The 22233-nt window shown below is 35.9% G+C and overlaps 1 protein-coding gene across 2 annotated transcripts in view; it reads left to right on the forward strand.

The window, feature by feature from the left end:
• Window positions 1–22233, forward strand: part of PID1 (phosphotyrosine interaction domain containing 1) — a 281380-nt gene that overhangs the window by 193466 nt on the left and 65681 nt on the right. The gene's annotated exons all lie outside the window — the stretch shown is intronic.

Below are 22233 nucleotides of genomic sequence, written 5' to 3' on the forward strand. Positions count from 1 at the left end.
AATAGAAAATAATTAACAAAGGGAAGACACTAGAATTAAGAGGGATTGGGAAGTTTCTTTAGAAGATGGGATTTTAGCTAGAATTTAATTTGTCTGATCCTCCTCTACTGTAATAATATTTATTTATGAAGTCCTTTCAAAAAGTTTTTTTAATATCCTCATCAATAAGGTTTTTTGACCACCAATTCTTAATGTATTTTTATTTTATTCTCCATAAGACATTCTGATCAATAGCTTAACTGAGTGTAGTGAAAAATAATATTTAGAGACAACTGTTTTTAAACAACTAACATATTTTCAAAGGTACTTGAGCTCTTTTTCATCTATGAGCTATGGTACTGTATTCTACCTCATAGGGAATTATTGTATTTTCAAAGATATAATTGTTGGCATGTTTTTTTAATTCAACATAATATCTGAATCCACTGTATTCCATTCAAAAGTAAAGTATAAGGGGTGGTTATGAGGCACAGTACCTAGAGCACCAGCCCTGGAGTCAGGAGTATCTGAGTTCAGATCCATGCTCAGATATTTAATAATTGCCTAGCTGCATGACCTTGGGCAAGCCACTTAACCCCATTGGCTTGCCCCCAAAAAACAAACAAAAGCAAGAGTAAAATATACATAAGAATCTTTGATTTCCTCAGTATAGGAAGAACACTGAAGCAATGAATTGATAACCTGGCTATGATTTGGAAGATAAGATTTCAGAGATTGGGGGAAGCAGATAAATTTTAAATGATTTATTCAGGTCCACAGCTCTTTACTACCAAATCCAGACTCTTTTCCATCTTCAATATTAAAATGAAAGAATGTAAATGAAAGTCTTTGGAAAATTCAGTACCCTCTTCAAATGAAAGGTGGATATTATTGTTTAAATGAGGAATGCTTTTGAAGTCCAGATCATTCAACTAAAACTATCCCCTCATTCTTCTTAACCTCTCTGCAGCATTTTACACTGGCTATCATTAGTTCTCAAATCTGACCTTGGACATCTACTGGCTGTGTGACTCTGGGCAAGTCATTGCATTCTGTTTACCTCAGGTTTTTCATCTGGAAAAAAATGAACTGGAGAAGGAAATGGCAAATGGCAAACTACTCCAGTCAGTACCTTTGCTGAGAAAATCCCAAATGGGGTCACAAAGAGACAGGCATGTCTAAAAATGAGGAAACCAAAACAAAAATAATTTGTTCCATTTGTTCAGTCTCATCTCTTTAGTTTTTTATATCACTTCACTCATATGGTTATTATTTAAAAGAAGAAATGTACAATTTGTAGGACTATCAATTGGTCATCTATTAGAATTGAAGTTGTGCCATCTTTAAATTGTATAGCCTCTTCTACCATCATAGCAGGTACTCATTTTTTTTTGATGTAAGGTACAGCATTGTGGTTCTTGCCACAGCCTCAATAATATGGTTTTAACTCTTTACAAAAGAGAACTTTAAATGCATTATCTAACATGAATCTATTTTGATGTTAATGGGAAAGGAAGGAAATTGTATGATATTATTTATGAAACTGTTTTATCTTTCAAAGATCTTTTTAATTGTGCATAGGTTATTGAACTTAGTAGCAGTTAAGTAGCTCACTAAATGTTGAGGAATATAAACTGTGGGAAAAATTGGCTCATTATGAAATCCTTTTGCTTTAGTGGTTAGAAGCTTTTGATCTCTATGCTATTTTTCATCTTTGACACACAAGTATTAAGTGAATTTTTTTCCCAGTTGGATTTTTTTAAAAGATCCTTTCTGCAAGGAGCCTACTACTCTTAATGAGGTTAGATTTACTGCTGGAAAGCATGGTTTTCCTTGGCTTTCATTGTGTTGAGTTCATTGAAATGCAGGCAAAGGTGGATTTGTATTGCTCCTGCTAGAAATACTTAGACATCTGATCATCTCACTGAGGAACAAAGAAAGCCTCTTAATCATTGAACTCAATAAATGTTTGTTTTGTTATTTTCTCCTCTTTTAGGTCAAGTTGTTGCTAGTGTGGTCCCACAATCCAGGTTTCTGTTGGGAATTCATTTCCTTGCTTCTTTTCCATCTGCCACATCTTGTCTAAATTTCATGGTTAAATGCCTCGAGAAAGTTGTTCACATAAGATGTATCCAGTTCCTCTCCTCTAAGCCATTTGCTGTCTGGTTTGTGACCTCATCATTCAATTAACATTGTCCCCTTCAAAGTTACCAAAGATGCCTTATTTGTCACATCTAATGGTCCTGTTTATTTCTCATCCATCTTGATCTCTTTGCAGCATTTGACATTGGCTATCCTTAATTGCCCCTGTAGGATTCTCATCTCTCTAGTATTTTTCTGACCTCTCTCTCCTGGTTCTTCTCCTACCTGTCTAATCGATCCTTCATTCTCCTTTGCTGCATCTTGATTCATGTCATGCTCATTACCATGATTTCATGATGAGCCAATTCTTTCCATGTTTTCTTTTTCTCAACATTCAGGGAAGTACTTAAGGGACACTCATTCTCCTCTACTCTTGAGTCTTGGGAGCCTCTTCTCTTTTCCCTCTATGGTATGCCATTTGGTAATCTCATTAACTTCCAGCTCTCCTCTCTACATAAATGATTTCAAATTTTACATATTCAACCCTAGTCTCTTTCCTTTTAATATCAGCAGGTGCCTCTTGGATATCTCAAACTGGATGTCTTCCAGGCATCTCAAACTTAACATGTCCAAAATAGTACTCATTGAAGATGATCAGATACCATCATGGTTCCAGTCATAAATGGTGCCAACTAGCAATTCCATGACCCACTCTAACTTCTGGGAAACCAAAGACTTTGCATTCTGGGGGCAGCATGGTTGAATGTGGAAGGTTGGAGAGGAAAGGCCAAACTGATGATTAGCCCATAAAGAAACAAGTTTGGATTGTCTGGATTGTCCCATTTTGAAATAACATTCTGGGGCTTACCTAGCATTGTTGGTGAGCTAAGGTGCTTCACTGCTTCAGGAGAAAGAGAAACTAATTGAAAAGTCAAGAAACTCCTGCAGTATCACCTAAAGTCCTATTTCCTGCCAAATCAGACCAGGGATGAAATAGTTCTGGTAAAGGCAAGTGAAAAGGATGTCTTTGCACAATATACTCTTCACTATAATAAATATAATGTGCAAGTCATGCCATTGATTATTTGATTGGCTTAGTTTTCTTTGAAATCAAAGGACAATTATTATTATTATTATTATCATTATATTTCTCCCCAAGTACTCCTCCTAACATCCACAATACTGACAGTTACTACCGCCTTTCTAGTCTCCTAGACCCACAGCCCCAGTATCAGCCTGACCTCTTACTCTCAAATATTCCATGTATATAATTTGTTGTCAAATCTGGTTGATTCAACCTGTACAGGATTGTTCGCATATTTTCCCTCTGTTAACACACTCACCACTCCAGTTGATCATCTGATCACTTCTCATCTAGATTTATTTTAGTATCTTTCTCACTGATCTCATCCACATCATATCTTTCTTCACTTCACTCCATCCTTCACTCATACTCCAAAATAGTTTTCCTAAAGCATAATTCTGGCTATACCAGCTTCCTTTACTCTCACCATTCTCATCCCCAACCGGATGAATTGTAGTAGCTCCCTATATCTATAGTTTAAAATATAAAAGTCCTCTACCATTTAGAACACTGCTTATCCTGGCTCTTTCTTATCTCTCCAGTACTTTCTACACTTTGCTCCTTTCCATGCATTCTTCTTTCCAGCTATGTCAGCCTATTCCTTTAAACACAATGTAATGTGCTTACACATTTATATACAATATCTCCCAACAATCTTGGACAAGTAAGCATTGTTACTATTCCAATTTTACAGCTGAGGTGAATGAGGGTCAGAGAGATTCTGAGATAGGATTCAAATGTAAATTTTAAGTTCATCACTCTTTTCCTTATACCACTTATCTAATCCATTTCCCATCCCTTCACATTTTATAATGGTTGTTTCAGTTTCCTGGGATGTTCTACCACACACCCTTGTTCCCTTCAAGACTGCTGCAAGATTTCTACATGAAGTCTTATCTGAGCCTCATAAGATACTAGTGTCTCCACCCCCGTTTTTAAAATGTCTTTGAAGTTTTGAGTTAAAATTCTATCCTTTCCCCCATCTTCCTTTCCTCCCAACCTGAGATGGCAGGTGGTCAGATACATTATACATGTGCAATTATTTAAAACATTTCCATATTAGTCATTATGTAAAGAAGACTTGAATAATAGAGAAAGAAAATGAAAAACAACCATTTTTCAGTCTGTATTCAATCAGTATCAGTTTTTTTTCTCTGAAGGTGGATAGTATGCTTCATCCTTTGGGATTCTTTTGAATCATTGTATTACTGAGAATAGGTAAGTCATCCACATTTCTTCATCAAGCAATACTGCTATAGCTGTGTAAAACATTCTCCTGGTTCTGTTCACTCCGCTGTGTATCAGTTCGTGGAAGTCTTTCCAGCTTTTCTAAAATCATCTTGTTCACCATTTCTCATAACACAATAATATTCCCCTTCAATCATATTCTACAGCATTTTAGCAATTCCCCAAATAGTGTGAGCTGACTTTCCCCTGGTTGTAAGCTATTGATGGACAAGTAAAGGCATAACTTAGGACATTCCTTTGATTTCTAAACAATAGCCACCTCAAAAAGAGTTGTTATAACTGTTATAACTAACTTGTACAAAAAATCCTTTCCCCTTTTTGTGGATATCTTTGGGATAGAGATCTAGCAGTGGGTTTACTGGATCAAAGGGTATGTATAGTTCCAAATTGCTCTCTAGAATGGTTGGATCCGTTCACAACTTCATCAGCAGTTCACTCCCCATTTTCCCACATCCCTTCCATATTCAATATTTTCCTTTTTAATCACATTAGCCACTCTCATAGGTATTAGGAGGTACCTAAGAGATGTTGTAGTTTGCATTTCTTTCATCAATAGTGATTTAGAGCATTTTTTACACATCACAATAGATAGCTTTGATTTCTTTGTCCAATAGCTGCCTTTTCATATTGTTTGAGCATTTATCATATAGGGAAGTATCTTCCCTTTTGATGAGCTTGCTTCTTGAACTTATCTTGTATGTTCCTAACTTTTGTTGTTATGAATTGTTTTCAATCATATCCAAATCTTTATGACCTCATTTTTGCCATTTCCTTCTCCCAATTCATTTTACAGATGAGGAAACTGAGGCAAACAGTGACTAGCTCAGGTTCACATATCTGAGGCCAGATTTGAAGTCAGGAAAATATGTCTTCCAGAGTCCAGGCCTGACTCTCTGTTCACTGTGCTATCTAACTGCCCATATGGCTAAATCTTTACATGTTACTTCCATATTAAACTGCTAGCTCTTTCAGGGCAGGAACTATTCTTTCTTTTGTCTGTATCCCTATCTATTAGCACAGTGTCTGGCACATTGTAGGTACTCAATACAGGTTTAGTGATTGAAGTATTGAGATCCAAATGGTAGCAACTTCATATTCTAGAAGTACAGCCCTAGGCCTTTATCGAACATGATGTCAGAATGGGTTGAAGTCAGAGCTCACTTTTGGTTGGATTAAAAATAGGCTTGAAAAACTGCACCTCATTCTTGGCCACTTACTATATGCATTTTCTGAATGATTTAAGCAAATCATGTAAATTCTTGTGACCCCATTTCCCCATCTGGCTTGAGTACAATAATCATGGTAATGAATTTAGTGCTTTTCATCGATCTGCATTACAAAATTAATTTAAATTATCATGGCATCATTTATTGAATGTAGTTAGTGATCTTATGTCATTAGTGTGTTTGAACAGTGGAATTCTTCAAAGAGGGACAGATTGGCAAATTTTGAAAAATGACAGTGGGAGATGAGGGGGAACAAAAGTATCTCATTTAGAAAAATAAATGCCTTGATTTCTTATTTGACATTAGTTTTGAAAACCAAAGGAAAAATCAAATATATTCTTTTTGGATTATAACTTTACTGACAGATAAACTGCTTCTTAACTATGTATCATGTTGTTTTGATACATATATTGATCTTTTTTTCCTCATAGTGCTCTGATTAAGAATGTTTTTCTAATCTCTTCCTCTCATTTTGACATGACCAAAGTTGTAATATAGCTAAATGTGAGCTAACTTTGCCCTGAATGTAAGCTACTGATGTAAAGAAATATTACAATTCAGTTCCAGATTACCACAATAAAGTGAAACAATTTTTTATTTCCCTAGTATATAAAAAAGTTACATTTATACTATAGTTTAGACTATTAAATGTGCAATACTATCTTCTTTTAAAATTGTACATAATTTAAAAAATTTTATTGACAAAAAATGCTAGCCATCATCTGAACCTTCAAGGAGTCATAATCTTTTTGTTGGTGGAGCATCTCACCTCAAATTGATGGCTGCTGACTACAGAAGGTTGGAGTGGTTGTGACAATTTATTAAACTAAGATGACAGTAAAGTTTGTTGCATTAATTGATTCTTCCTTTTATGAAAGATTTCTCTGTAACATGCAGTGCTATTTGATAGCATTTTATCCATAGTAAAACTTCTTTCAAAATTGGACTGAGTCTTCTCAAATTCGTACACTGCTTTCTCAACTAAGTTTATGTAATATTCTTCAAAATTGTGTCTTGGGGAATTTGGAGACCAAGGAGAGCGAATGGATAGTTGAACAGCATTTGGTGGAACAGTAAGAACACATAAAAATATTTTTTCATTGTTTGTTGTCCTTTATGGGCAAGGTTCCTGGAACCCCGAACAATTACAATAGTAATAAAAAAAATCACAGATCCACCATAACAGATATTATTATAATAATGAAAAAGTTTGTGTATTGCAAGAATTGTCAAACCATGACACAAAGATGTGATATGAGAACTTGTTAGAAAAACGGTGCCAATCGACTTGCTCAGTGTGGGGTTGCCCCAAACTTTCAAATTGTAATGAATGCACTATTCTTGAATTGCAATAAAACAATATCTACCTGTATATTAGATGAATAAATGAAAGCATTTTTGCACCTTGTCCCAAAGTCAGGGGATCAATTAATACAAACCTATTGAGGCAAGGGGAGACCAGTTAGAAGACCATCACATGAGACTTGGTATCAGAAAGTTTGGGATTAGGTCCTACTCTAACCCTTATTCCCTTTGTGATCCATAGTAAATCACTTATAACCCTTGTGATTCTCAATTTTGTCAACTTTAAAATGGGTATAATAGTAATTGTAATTATCATGATAATAATTTACCTACCTGGCCCATGGGATTGTTATGAATACCACATTTAAAAATGTTTAGGATAATTTAATTTTAAAAAGGTACCTATATTTTAAATTGTAAATAAGTTTTATAACTTTTTTTGGCAAGGCAATGATGTTATGTGACTTGTCCAAGGACACACAACTAGGTAAATATTGTATAAGTCACATTTGAACTCAGGTCCTCCTGGGCCTGTACTCTATACACCAAGCTGTCCCCAAGCTTTATAACTTTTAAACATTATATGTAAGCATGGCTCATTATCAACTAAGATCAAAGGAGTGAAATATTTTACACACCTAGAAGTATCATATAAATGCTAGTTATTGTCATTATTTCAACTTTCCTATTGTTTTTGCAATTTCTTTGGACTTATCTGTTTACCTTAAAATTGAAACTTGAGACCCTAAGGGTGAGGCTTAAATATGAAGCAAAAAAGTTCTTATAGCAGCTGAAGAATTGAAGTTTCCTTCAAAATCTGCGTCTTCACATTTGTTATTAATCAGCAGTGTAATTATGTTTGGAGTGTGGGGGAAACCACTTATCAGAGAAGGTCCTAAGAATTCTGTTTCTGTTTCCTGTCAGTGTAAACTTATCTGGTAAGTTAGATTAGTATTGCCAGCACCATCATTTCAGGTTAACCTCCAGGCAGAATGGATGGCTGTCAACAGTTACCAGTTGGAAAGAAAAGCTGATTTCTTTTCTTGCTCTATTTATGAATAATGAGACTATTGGATACCGATGTTCCAAGAGACTATTTCAACATCATCTAAAGTTATTCCCATATGGGCATTGGAAAAATAATAATAAAATAAAATATTGAAGTGGCTAGTTTACGGAGTCAACTCTACTTTGGCCTAAAGTGTGATTGTGTCACCTTTTATCCCTTTGTAAACCTCAGGCGTGACCAGCCAAGCAGGAATACCCCACCATGCAGAGCCTTCATTTGGAGCATGCTTGTAGCAGCCGGGGTAATAAACACTCGTTGTTCAGTGTCAGCCAGCAAAATGTAAATATTTAAAGGGTACGATTGGAGGGTGAGCTGTTTCAAGAGCCTTCTGTTTATAATCATTCACCAAAGTAAATGTTTCCTATTATACATGGAACATGTGGTAGGTTCCTGAAGTTAGCAGTCTGGTTAACATAAGATGAAAAATCGAAAGCACTGGCATCTGCTATGCCCTTTGGTTATTCTTTGAGTGTTTATCTAGCCCCTTGAACCACCATATAATGAGGCTTGCCCTTGTAAAATGGTGCTGGGGTGGGGATAGAGGACATTCTTTCAAAGATGCCCTGCTTCTTTTTTTAGTGGCTCTCCTTAGGAACCTGGTATTGACTAGTGTGGCATAGACAGATCAAGTCTGAACAGATCCTTTCAGTCAATCAATAGGGCCTACTCTTGTGTTAGGGAACCTAAGCAAACATAAGCAGCAAGAGTTTTGGCCAGACTCCTTGATTAAATTTCACTTTTCCTGCTCATACAGACCAATCCTTTCAGGGCTAAATCATTTCTGACATCCCTTCATAGAGTGATGTTTCAACCTAAGCATTTTGGCTGCTTGAGTAATGGATGATTTTGAATCTTATCAGCAAGCTTGGAATTGTCAGACTGTCATGTTTTCCATTTGTTCACATTATTTATTTATTTATTTAAGCTCGAGTTGGCCTTCGGCCTGATTTCTTTTTGGCCTTAGTGAATTGCATTTGTTCTTTGAGGCTCATATTAATTTTCATAGCTGGACTGATTCACCCTTTGGGCAGGGAGTCTTGCCTTTGTCTAATTTATCATTCTGTTACTAACCTTGAACTTGATTTTCTCCTTCATTGTGGTTGTTGAGTAACTAGGTTACTGCTCCATGACTTTATAGGTTTGTGTATATGTGAGGGAGAATTACAATCCATTAGGCCTGGGAAGTAATGCCACCACATAGTCTGGTGGAGCCCTATGTCTCTGGGGATAATCCCAGTTCCCAAGACAGTGCTCTGTATGTAATGAATACTTCAGAAATGTTTCAGAGAATCACAAAATTTGAGGTTTGGAAGGGATGACAGCAGCTACCTAATCCAACATATAAACAAAAGAAAGTTTCATTGCTTCATATCCAGTAAGTGATTGTCCAGACACCGATTGAAGACCTTCAGGAATGAGGAAGCTCATTCTACTTTTGGACAATTGTTTCTTGCATTTAGATTAATATCTGAAAGTATGTAAGACTAAAAAAGATGGGTATGTCTTAGAACAATAGGTAAACAACAATCTACTTGAATAGCTCATTTGCTTTATTGGGGATTATTCAAGGATAAAAGAGATAGAAGAGGTAAACCAGAATGTTGCATGGACCCTGATGCTAAATCATTGATGGATTTGAAGAGATCAACAGAGGTCAGCTAATCTAACCCTTTCATTTAATGATGAGAAAACTGAAGCTACAAGAGGATAAGTGACTTACAGCACCAGAGACAGCAATTAGACCCAAATTTTCTGATTCCGGAACCAGGGTTCTTTCCATTAATGACCAAGTCACATAAGATGGGACAACCTCAATGGCTGGCCATCTGCCTTGTTGGAGAAAAGACTCACATGTATGAAATCATAGATCTATCCAATCAGGAAAGTATCCGAGAGAGGAAACACAATAGAAATTAATCTTTAGTGAGGATGCAAAGCTCCCTTGCTTTTCCTTTCTTGCCAAATCCAACACATCCTTCATGGACCTTTACATTTTCTTCATGATGCCTTTCCTTAGTGTGCCAACCCATATCTTTCCTCAGAATTCTTTTTTTTAATCACTTCAACATACTTGATGTTTCATTTCAGTTAAACACTAAGTACCTATTGTCTGGTAGATACTGCAGATAGACAAAAAAAAGAAAATTTCCCCCTTCAAAGAAATATATAACTGCCTGGGGCATGAAACTTGTGCACAATTCAATATAGAGTGTTCGCAAAGTCATAAAAATATACATATGAAAGAGGAAAAGTGACAATAGCTGCAGGGGGTAGGAGTCATAGTCCAGCTGAGCCTGGAAGAGAAGTGAACTTGAAAGGTAAGTGGTCTGGAGGATGTGGTTCCCAGATCCTGGGCATGAATTTTCCCTCCTCCTTTTGAAAGTCAAACCATTTTACTACCATGGTTCCACCTTTTGAATCAAGGAAGCAGGACGTCCAAATGTTGACCAATTATAATTGGTTTATCAGCTAGGCAGCTAAGGGGCACGGTGAATCAAGTGCTGGACCTTGGGTCAGGATGATCTGAGTTTGAATATTTCCTCAGACACCTACTAGCTGTGTGACCCTGGGCTTCAGTTTGCTCCATTTTTCCTTATCTACAAATGGGAGTAATAACATTTACCTCCAAAGATTGTCATGAGTATCAAATGAAGCATCTTTGTAAATAAAAATTAATATATAATTGTTATACACACACACACACACACACACACACATATATATATATATGAATGTTAGCTCTTAGTAGTAATTACTACTACTATGGTTATTACTATTCCAATTGTTGCTGTTCCTGCTACTACTATTACTACTACTACTACTACTATTGCTGCTACTGTTGCTACTGCTGCTACTACTACTACTACTACTGATGCTGCTGCTGCTGCTGCTTCTACTACTGTTACTACTGCTGTTAATCCTACTCCTGTTCCTACTCCTACTATTATATGTTGTTGTATTTTCATCTTTGTATTACTTGTGTTAAAACATTGTGCTTAATAAATATTTGTTGAATTGGGGAAAGTTGAAGTATTTGATAGATTAATTATGAAATCTCTTTAGCTCATTCTGAATTTGAGAGCATAGAAAACAACTAATGGCTAGTGACATTAGGATCACTGGTTACTAAATTTGGAAGAGAACTTATAAAACAATCTAATTCAGTCTTATAATAGAGATGAGAAAACTGAGGTCCAGGAAGGGTACAGAGGACTACTTTTTACTCCTATCTTATTCCTATGGGACAGTTTTTTTTTTAGTTTTTTGCAAGGCAATGGGGCTCAGTAGTTTGCCTAAGGCCACACAACCAGGTAATTATTAAGTGTTTGAAGCTGGATTTGAACTCAGGTACTCCTGACTCCAGGGCCGGCGCTCTATCCACTGCACCACCTAGCCACCCCCTAACTGCCCCCTATGGGACAATTATTAACTTGACAAGATTGAATTCATAGTTTTGTAGACTTGAATAAACCTTGAAAGACCCTGATGTCTGAACTCTATCCAAACTTAATTCATATCAGGTCTCTTAAGAAGTCTTACCACCATCCTTGTTTTTGTTTTGCTTATTTTCTTTTGAAGTAAAAATGCATTTTATAGAGAACAGTGAGTAAAACAGCAAAAGCTGGGAAGGCAAGCATTGTTCTAATATTCTCTAAACAAAGCTTTTGTATAACAAGGGAAGAGAAGTTTCCGGAGCGAATTCACATGCAGCATCAAGTATTTTAGCAAACATTCATTTGAAATATCTGGAGAGAGAGAGAGTATGCCAAAAAGCAGAGTTCACTTAAAGAGCTTCTTTTGTTTTTTAAAGTTATTGTGAGTTCCAGACCAAAGCAAGTCTGCAAGTTAGATCAAAGTGGTCGACTGGTGAGGGGTCTGGGGTAGGAAAGTAATCTTGGAAAGCTTATTAGTGCTTGGGAATCCTTTGCATCGCAGTTCATCTTTACCATTACTCACATTTCTTCTGCAGGGGTTTTTTTTTTGGTCCAAACTTTATTATCAGCCTTGATTTTTCCTGTCTTATTGGCCCTTCCATTGGCCAAAAAGGTCTTTAGTTGTCATTTTGAAACTGTTGCTGTTAAATCATTTTTCAACTTTTGGATTGGCCACTTGGCAATCTTTTCTCTTCTAAGAGGCAAGAGACAGGATAGCTCTGTGAATAATTTTATTTGCACACTCTGTCTATGTTCTGTCTCCACTGCCTCTCCTGTCCCCACAAGACCCATTTCCTCATCTTCTCTAGCATACATTTTTGGTTCCTTAATTTGTTTTCAAAATTCCTAATGAAAGGAAGACAAATATGTCCTTTTTTCCTTACCTAAATGGGAAGAACTGGATTTTCAGCCCCTGAAAGTTCATAGAGTATTGCTATTTATTAGTGGGAGACTATGAGAAGTACAGCAGAGTGAGAGTATCTGACTTGAAGTCAAAATATCCTGGTATAATTTCTCCTTCTGATATTTATAAATTATAAGATTTTTGATTCTGACTTTGTGCATTTGTAATAAATGGATCCACAGTATTAGTGATATAGCAATTATAGTAATAAAATTGTATTAATATATAATATTTCATTATTATATAATAAAATTTAATAATACAAATAAAAAATAGAATTTCAAAGCTTGTAAAGTGCTTTTCATATGTTATTTCCTTTGACACTAACAACAGCCTTGTTAGGTGAGAGCTATTATTACTCCTATTTTTATAGATAGGAAATTGAGGGACAGAGAGATTAAGTAATTTTCCCAAGATCATACAGATAAGACTATGAAGTCAGAATTTCCTGACTCTAAGTTCAACACTCTATCCATGATGCCACCTAGGACTTATCTTGGTTGGATTGTTAGAATTACATGAAGTACTGTGTGTTTAATATTTTATATACTTTAATATGCCACATAAATGACAGGAGCATTCATTGTTTCTCTTGTTTTTATTATTAGGAATCAGAGTAGCAAGATTCAAAACACAATTTTGCCACTGACTACCTGTGTGACCCAGGACAAGTCACTCACATTTCTTGTCCTCAATTTCCTCCTTTATGAGATAGGGGGATTGGATTAGATCACAAGAACATAGAACTGAAAGGATAATTTAAGGGTCTCCCACTTTATAGATTTAAAAATGTGATTTTACTCCAAGAGTGTAGTGGGAAAGATAGCATTTGAACCCATTTCTTCCTAATTTCTAGTCTGTTTCTCTTTCCACTGTACCTTGCTGTCTCTCAATGATGAGCTCTGAGAGCTATATGTTCCAACTCTAAATCTCAGATTCTCTAATCTGAAAGAGATAAGCAAGAAGAGTCTTATTTCTCTGGTTTCTTTTGCCCTAGAGAGGTGTCCCACATCCTTTGAACTGATTCTGTTTAATTGAAAAGATATTTGTTGAATCTGTGCCATGTGCCTAGGACTGGGTCTTTTTTTTTCATGTTCTAAGAATTTGTGAATTTAGAATCACTGTAGGGCAAGAGTAAGTGAAATAAAGACAAAATAAATAAGGTTCCTATTTTCCAGTGGCTCATCTCCTAGGTGGTAAGGATAGATGACTTCATATTTAAATCTGAGAGGGACTTCAGTGTCCCTCTGGTCTAATTTCCTTATTTTATTGATGAGTGAGTTGAAATGAGGAGAGAGTGAAGTGATGATCAGGTTCTTGAATACAGAGCCTTTACCTTCAAACCATCCCTCTTCCCAATATTCCATGGGGTCATGGTTTCATTATGTATAGTGGAGTTCTAAGTGCTGTTAGTGCTGAGATTGTAGAAGGTTTCATTAGAAAGAGAGAACTGTGGAAGAGTATTCAAGGAGGGGGAGATTTAAACAGATTCATTACTTGTAAGAGAGTATACCAGATTAGGGAAACAACTTGAGAGTGAAGGAAGAATCAGGAATGGTCATAGTATACTCATAGGATAGTGAGGACCTAAGGCTAATTAGAAAAATCAGAGAATTTATGGGGTAAAGAGAAATAAAATAAAGTTAGATGAGGCAGATTTATATAGGGTCTTAAAAATTCTACATGGGAGTTTTGTTGATGTAGTAGGCAATCCATTGACAATTCTATTGTTGTTAAACTCTTTGTGACCCATTTGAGGTTTTCTTGGTAAAGAAACTGCAGCGATTTACATTTCCTTCTCCAGTTCATTTTTAAGATGAGGCAACTGAGGCAAGCAGGGTTAAGTGCTTTGCTTAGGGTCACACACATAGATGTGAATTCAAGAAGAGTTTTAATAATTCCAAGCCTGGTGTTATCGTGACATTGTGACACCTATATACTATTGAGGTTTCTGAAATAGAGCAATTTTAACATGAAAGACCCATTTAAGAGCAATTCGTCTAGTAGCAATGTGTGGGATAGATTGTGATAGAGAAAAACTAGAATAAGGAAGGCCAACTAGAAATCTGATAGTAACCATGTCATAAAGTGATAAGGAGAGTAAGATGGATGAAGCCATTCTGTTCTGTTTGTAAGTTATCTCCCCCATTAGACTGAGAGCTTTCTGGGAGCAGGAGATTTCTTTTTTTCCTGTTTTCATATTCCCAATACTTAACACAGGTGATACATGAATGTGTATTAGCTGATTGATCCATGAGTATTCCAAGGTAAAGAATTGTCAATGGACATAACATAGCTGTATACTAAGAGAGAAGGAGATTGAAGAAAATCCACAGAAATAAACAGGAGCTATTGGAGAGACATAATGGAAACCGCTAAAAGCAGTGAATAACCCAGAAGAAGGAATGGGTGGTTAGTGTTAAATATCAGAGAGTAGGAAATCACAATCACATTTTGACCACTGGATTTGGTAGTAAACCAGGTGAGATTTTTGAGAGAAGTCTCATTAGCTTTGGGAATAGAAGTCAGTTGTTATTGAATTAAGAAGAAAGTAGATGGGAGGAAAATGAGAGTAAGTATAGATCAATCATTCAAATAAGGTGTTCCTAAAATATAAAAGAGAACTAGTACAGTAGCTGGAAGTAGGTTGTTGCAAATAGAGCATTGGGTATTGAATACGGTATTAGAATAAGGTCCTAATGAATATATTCTGAAAAAAAATCCATAATAGATCAATCAAGCATTTATTACATGCTTACCATATGACTACTGTGCTAAGCTACATACAAAGCAAAATAATTCTTTCTCTTAAAGAGCTTATAATGATACAGAGATGACATACACATGAATATATGTAAATTTTTGCAAAATAAATAGGACACACGAAAGGAATATTTATAAATTATGTACAAAATAGAAAGTCAATGAAAGACAGAAAAGTTAGAGAGGGAAAGGGTACCATCAGCTGAAAGAATAAGGAAGGCTTCAAAAAGGAGATAATACTTAAGTGAGAATAGAAAAAACAGAGACCTCAAGAGGCAGAAATGAAAAGGAGTGTATTACTGTTATGGGGGATGGTCAGAGCAAGGAAAATCTGGCCTATGGTGATTCCATGTTGGAGAAAAATGAGTTCTTGAAGACAGACTGGAAGGAACCAGTGGGACAAAATGATGCAAAAACCATGACTATAGAGAAACCTAGGAGAAAATATCTCTCCAGGACTTCATTAAGATGAAATCAAGGGATTAAGGGAAAGGGTTAGCTTGGAGATAGAAGGGTCTCCTCTGTGGTGAGAATTTTTCTTATGAAAGTATGATGGAATATACGCAACATTTTTCTTCATGACTTTTCACTCTTTTTAAAAATTCTTGACTTAATTTTCATATTTGGATTTGGGCATGCGTGCATTCACTTTGCAAAGAGTAAAGAGACTTTATACATAGTTGGAGATGTGCACGCAGGTATTCAGTTTACTTTCTATTGGGTTTATATTTCAAGAACATATATATGTATAAATATATCTATATGTTTATGCACATACAGACATATATGCATATACACATTTATAAAATATATTTTTGTATTATATACTTATATCTACATGCAAATATATAATATATGTATATATAGCTACAATAGCAAGCCAATGAATGCTGATTCAAACTAATATGTGCTTGATTCTGTGTAGAGTATATTCATTTTAAAATTATTATCAAGTCAACTTTTCCACTGTAGTCCTACTCTGATATCTGAGTGATGTGATACAGGCCAGATTCTGAAGGACCAAGCCGTTGGCATATAAACTCTGATGGGTCTTCTTCTTTCCTTGCTGCCCCCCTTCCCCCACTCTAGAAGACTTCCAGTTTGGACCTGCTGGGTGATAGATGAAGGTGCCTCACTAGGTTCTCAGAGGCCTTGAACTAGAAGGCTCATCACCAGAACACAATTATTTATGTTTTGCCAAATGAAATCATGAAGACCATCTTTTATGACATAGATTTAACTCTGTATTGGTTGATAAAGGACTTAGACTAATATTTGAAATACTTTTATTTTGCTTAAAGCAAACAGCAAGAAGCCTGAATTCAGTTTCCTAATATAAATAATGGAGATTATTGATGTAGGAACTATAAACATTCCATGTGGATGACATAATTAGAAAACCACCTCTTTTGAGCTTGAGGTTTCCATCTCATTGAAGGTCGAGACTGATCTCTCTGTATCTGTCATGCTTTCATTAATCAATTCTAGGCAAACTTTAATAAATATTTACTATATGCCAAGCCTTTATTGGGTACTTGATAAAATTTACCTTGACTTGAATTCTAAAGAAGGGAAAATAAATAGTAGTAGTAGGCAAACAGCTTCATAGCTGGTTGAACTTGCGTCTTCATTGAGGAGAAGTTTAATACCTTCAAAAGCTCAAATTCCTTTTGCCATTTACTTTTTTATTTGTCAGAATTTGGGGGGCAAGAATGGTGCTGAATTCATTTGCCACCCTACCTTTCTCTCATCATTCAATTTATAGCAAATCTTCAAATTATGATTTCTATAAGCTACTTGATGGCTTAGAAGTCTTTTGTACTAGATTTACCAGCTCATTTAAACCCTTCCTAATTAATAACAGGAGGTTGTATTTTACATAGGGGAAATCATTTCTGATGCCCAGGACTAACTTCAGAGCTCCAAACTGATGGGTTTTGAGGTTGTATTAAATGGAGAAAAAGGGCTTCTCTTCTCCCTGATTAAGAGACATATTTTACCATTACAGTCTCCTGTTTTCTATACTCAACCACATTGTTTTATGTCTTTGATTCATATTTGATTTTTTCAGTTAATTATATGTAGGTTTAAATTCAAAGGAATTCTGTGTTGGAGATAGAATGTTTGCATGTTTGCTAACTTCACAATATGTGTCTTATTGTCCTTTTTAAGAGCTTTCTGATTTTGATTCTTAGTAGACAGCACCATGTCACAAAAAGGCTGATTAGTAGCGAGATATCAAAAAAATAATTATAAGAACAGATTAGTAGAGTTTTGAATTAAGTGTATTTGTTCAAGTTTCTTCTACTTTCTTCAAAAAATAAGTATTGGTATCTAGTTTGCCATTTTACAAGCCTATTAAAAGGTAAAAGCAAATGACATTTCTCATCTGCCTGGAAGAAGATTTACTCTCTAATGATTTCTGGTTTAGAGGAGCCTTTGTAAGAAGCCACATTTAATTGGTTGATAAAAGTAGACAACAGTTTGTCAATCATAAGGGAACAAGGTTATCAACCAACACTTGCCCATATGGTATTTCAATACTACATGGGCTGTGTATATGGGTATAAGGTTCAGTCTTGTAAATAAGTAAAACAAGATATCTTGTATAAAATAGTTGATCTCTAGCTCCAGCTGTGTAGGTCCATTAAGAGACAAAAGAAATATATATATCAAAGATTTGAACAAAGGGAATGGCTCTTGGATTTACATCAAGGGAATGGATTCTGTATTTAGACAAAGGGAAGGGATACTGTATTTAGACAAAAAGAATGGAACCTGTATTTAGACATAGGGAAATTTTTCAGGATTTGGCCAAGGGGAAGAGATTTAGGATTTGGAAAAAAAGGGGAGGGATTCAGAATCTTGAAAAGGAAAATACATCATAAATTTAGAATTGGAAAGGACCTTAGATCACACAAAGAATTAAATAAAATTAGTGTCCACTAATCCCCAAGTGCCTTAAAATAACCTGCATTTGTTAAGTATGTATTTAGACAACAATTCAGGGAAAGAAAGTCTATGTCTATGACTAAAGAGCCCAGGTGTGAAGGGTTTTAAATGGCAAACCAAGAAGTATGTTTTATATTCGATGTAAAGGGAAATTACTGGAGAATTAGGGAAATGACATAGTCACAATTGGGCTTTAGAAAAATCACTTTGGCAGAACATGAAATTTGGTTTGGAGAGGGGAGTCTATTAAAGGAGATCAATTGGGTCTACTAATTAGTAACACTAATTTTAGAGAAATCTCTTGTCTTCAAACTAGGTTGACTTTCTGTCCCTCTGTGATTATGATTCATTTTAGAATTTTAGGGGTTTATAAGAGAATTCAGCAGAATCGAACAATTATCCCAGACTCACAGAACTGCTATATTGTTACATCCTGCAGCATTATCTAGTACAACCTAGATACCTGAAAAAAAAATTCCTTCTATGATATAACCGAACTTTGCTCAAAGACCTCCAGTGAGGAGAAACCACTACATCCTAAAGAAGTTCACCTCACCGTTGGAGCGCTTTTATTATTAAGAAGCTTCTCTTCATATCAAACCCAATTTTGTCTCTTTGAACCCATACCAGTGCAGCTCATTCTGTCCTAAGGGACTAAGTAGAAAAACCCTAATCGCTCCCCCTGCTTGATAACTCTTCACATACTCAAAGTCATCCATCATGCCCTCCTTAGTCTTCCCTTTTCCAGACTAACCATCCCCAGACCCTTTGGTTGAACCCTATTTAGCATGAACTTGAGGTATCAGTACCTTTCTGGAGTTAGAATGACCTCAGGAACATATTCTACGTGGTGAATTCTACAAAGGGAGTTTCAAAGAGAAGTAAAAACATTTGTGCAAAATTGATCAAAATTTATGTTTTTGATGGACAACTATATTAAAGGGATGACCATGCTTGAATTTGTTTCTTAAGTCAAAAAGAGAACAGCCCTTTACAGCAAGTTACCATCTGGAGATTATTTCACTCTACCCCTCATTTTATAGCTAGGAGAACTGACTTCTCAGACTTATCCAAGCTCACTTATGGCAAGTAGCAGGATCTCACTTTCCACATCTGAATTCATTCATTATATTGTGTTGTGTTTATAGCTGAAGTGGAAACTCAAGAAGTGAAACTTGGGGAAAGATTATCTTTTGTATGAAATATAATATATTCATCCCTTTTCTGAGCCTACACTGGTTAATTACCTTCCTTTTAATTGGAAAGAGCAATTTTTTTGATTCAGAGTCAACATAAATGGATAAAATAAGATTCCAGTAGGGAATCCAATGTGACACTGATCACTTAGCTGTGACCAGATTGATGGAATCAATCAGATTCTAGCTATAAAAATGGGAATAAAGCCGACAGGGAGGGAATGTGAGCACTATTGACACCTGAGAAGCTATGTTTCCATTTCTGTGGGTTGTCAGTAACTTGGGTTATAAAGAAAAATGATGGGCCATTTGATAGTTCCACATTTCTCCCCTTTCCTGATCCAATTCCCAAAGGGGATGTAAATAGTATGACTCTTTTTCGGGAATAAAATCTAAATGGATTTTAGGAGAAGGTTGTGATAGATGTGCTTGTAGCAACTGAGGGATAATGTTGAGAACAGAAACTCTGAAGTCATACTTAGTGACAGGTTTCTTAACTTGCCTCAGTACCCCCTTTTGATTCATCCGTATCTGTGTAAAAGTGAGAGATGAAGTCAGATTTTAGAATTTTCAAAAGATCTGTCAGAATGCATGAACTATATGAAATGTTGCCTGTTCTTTTCTGTTAATGGAGAAAAAACTCCCCCCAGCAGTCTATTTCTTTTCCCAGTCAAAGGTGAAATTGTGGGTTGTTCTCTTTGGTGAAGGTAGGCACAAAGACAGCAGGAGAATTTGTATAATTTCAAGAAACTACAAAAAGCCTCTAGTCAATAAAATAAGCCTATCTCAGAGATAAAAGTGTTTTCAGTGATTGGAGTAAGACTGGATCAAGAAGAACCAGAGAATACCCAAGCAGATATGCTCCCCTCCCCTAAATATTTATCACACAATGCCAGGAGTCCAGAATCTCTTCGTATTGTGCCCATATATATCCCATAGAGGCATGCACATGTACCCAAATTATGCCCTGCATTCAACTACTTTTCATAGAAAGGAATAATGAGTAAATTAATTTATTTTCCTTTCTTTTTTGAAAAGATCAAGTTTTTTATGTAGGTTTCATAATGAGAAGAATATTTTCAGATTTTTGTAGCCTGCTGTCTAGCCAGTCTTCCTTCCCCATGCTTTCTAGTTGACCAAGATTTCCTGGTCGTGAGGAGGAAGGTACTCTGCTCCAGACAGGCGAGGGCCCTGAATTAAAATTCAAAAATCACTTATTAAGAATCTATGGTGTTTAGGTACATTTTCTTCAAGAAGAAGCTAGGGAAAGGGAAACCATCATTGAGGCATGATGTCAATCTCTCTTCCTTGTTCTCCTCTAAGTGCTAAATAATAATGATGCTTGCCCTTCATTCTTTTTTAAAATTTTAATTTTTTTTTTTTATTTACTGAGGCAGCTAGGTGGTGCAGTGGGTTAAGCACTGGTCCTGGAGTCAGGAGTACCTGGGTTCAAATCTGGTCTCAGACACTTAATAATGACCTAGCTGTGTGGCCTTGGGCAAGCCACTTAATCCCATTTGCCTTGCAAAAACCTAAAAAGAAAATTTATTTACTTAAGGCAATGGGGTTGTGACTTGCTCAAGGTCACTCAGCTAGGCAATTATTAAGTGTCTGAGACTGACTTTGAACTCAGGTCCCCTTGACTCCAGGGCCAGGGCTCTATTCATTTGCACCACCTAGCTGTTCCCTTGTCCTTCACTCTTAAAGAAGACTGTGATCAGGGAGGTGATACACTTGAATTGGATTTGAGGGAGAGGTGCTGTGCTAAGTCACCAGTCTGACTTTCTCCTCCAGAGCCTTCTGGGTCCAGTGGCCAGATATGAATTATGATGATTGAGGATAACCCAGGATGTGAGGCAATCAGGGTTAAGTGACTTGCCTGAGGTCACACAACTAGTAAATGTCGAGTGTCTGAGGTGGGATTTGAACTCCTGTCCTACTGACTCCAAAGTCGGTGTCCTATCTACAGCATCTTTAGAGTAAAGCTTAATTTATTACCAATATCATTTCCTAATCAGAAATTTGGTTAGACTTAATGTGATTCTCTATTATCTAAATTGTCTCCATTAATTTTCTTTCAAGACAAATTGGTGACGCTGGTAGGGAGATGGTATTTTTCCAATTTACAGTTGGAGAAATTAAGGTACAAAAGAAACTTTGGGTTTTTCTAAGACTATGTAGTTAGTGACAGAACCTGGATTAACTCTCAGATCCTATAATGTTCTTTCCCCTACAACAAATATCTCTATAGTGCAATTACATTGTGCTGAAATATTTCATAGGGCAACAATAATGATAACTATAATAATAATTTACAGTTATGACAGAAGAAAGCTAGGTTGGGCTTAGATTCAAGATCAGATTTAGTTTCAGTCATTAGTTATTTGATCCTGAGTAAATCACTTAACTTCTGTTTGCCTTAGTTTCATCATCTATAAAATGGGGATAATAGCCTCCAGATCCCAAGTTGTCCTTAGATGAGATGAGATATTTTTAAATGTTTTGCAAATTTTAAATTGTTATATATAAAAAAATTATATAATGACAGCCATATGAGGACAGTACTACTATTTATCTCCATTTTACAAATGAGGAAAAGGCAGAGGCAGATTTTGAACCCAAGTACTCCGTATTCTTTGAGTCCATAATTTTTTTCCCACTTTATACCACATTGATAGACACTTTCTGACATTATTTCTCAGTTTGATTTATCTTCTCCCTTTAGCATAACACAGCTGTGCTACCACTGCAGGTGACAAGTAAAAGTCTTTATCTTGGTCCCTGAGGCTCATTTATTATATTCTATGTGACTTCCATCTCTCTTCTGATTGTGGAAGCATTCTTCCATTTTCTTTCATGTTACTGAACACTTTCATAAGAACATGTCTTTGTTAATTTGTCATGTGCATTAGTTTTCTGTTTCCTAAGACCACACAGCTTGGACACACATTTTAATGACAATAGGTTAGTAGCACCATCTTCATGATTGTG

Source organism: Macrotis lagotis, chromosome 6 (genome assembly GCF_037893015.1).
Source record: "Macrotis lagotis isolate mMagLag1 chromosome 6, bilby.v1.9.chrom.fasta, whole genome shotgun sequence".
Taxonomy (NCBI): Eukaryota; Metazoa; Chordata; class Mammalia; order Peramelemorphia; family Peramelidae; genus Macrotis; species Macrotis lagotis.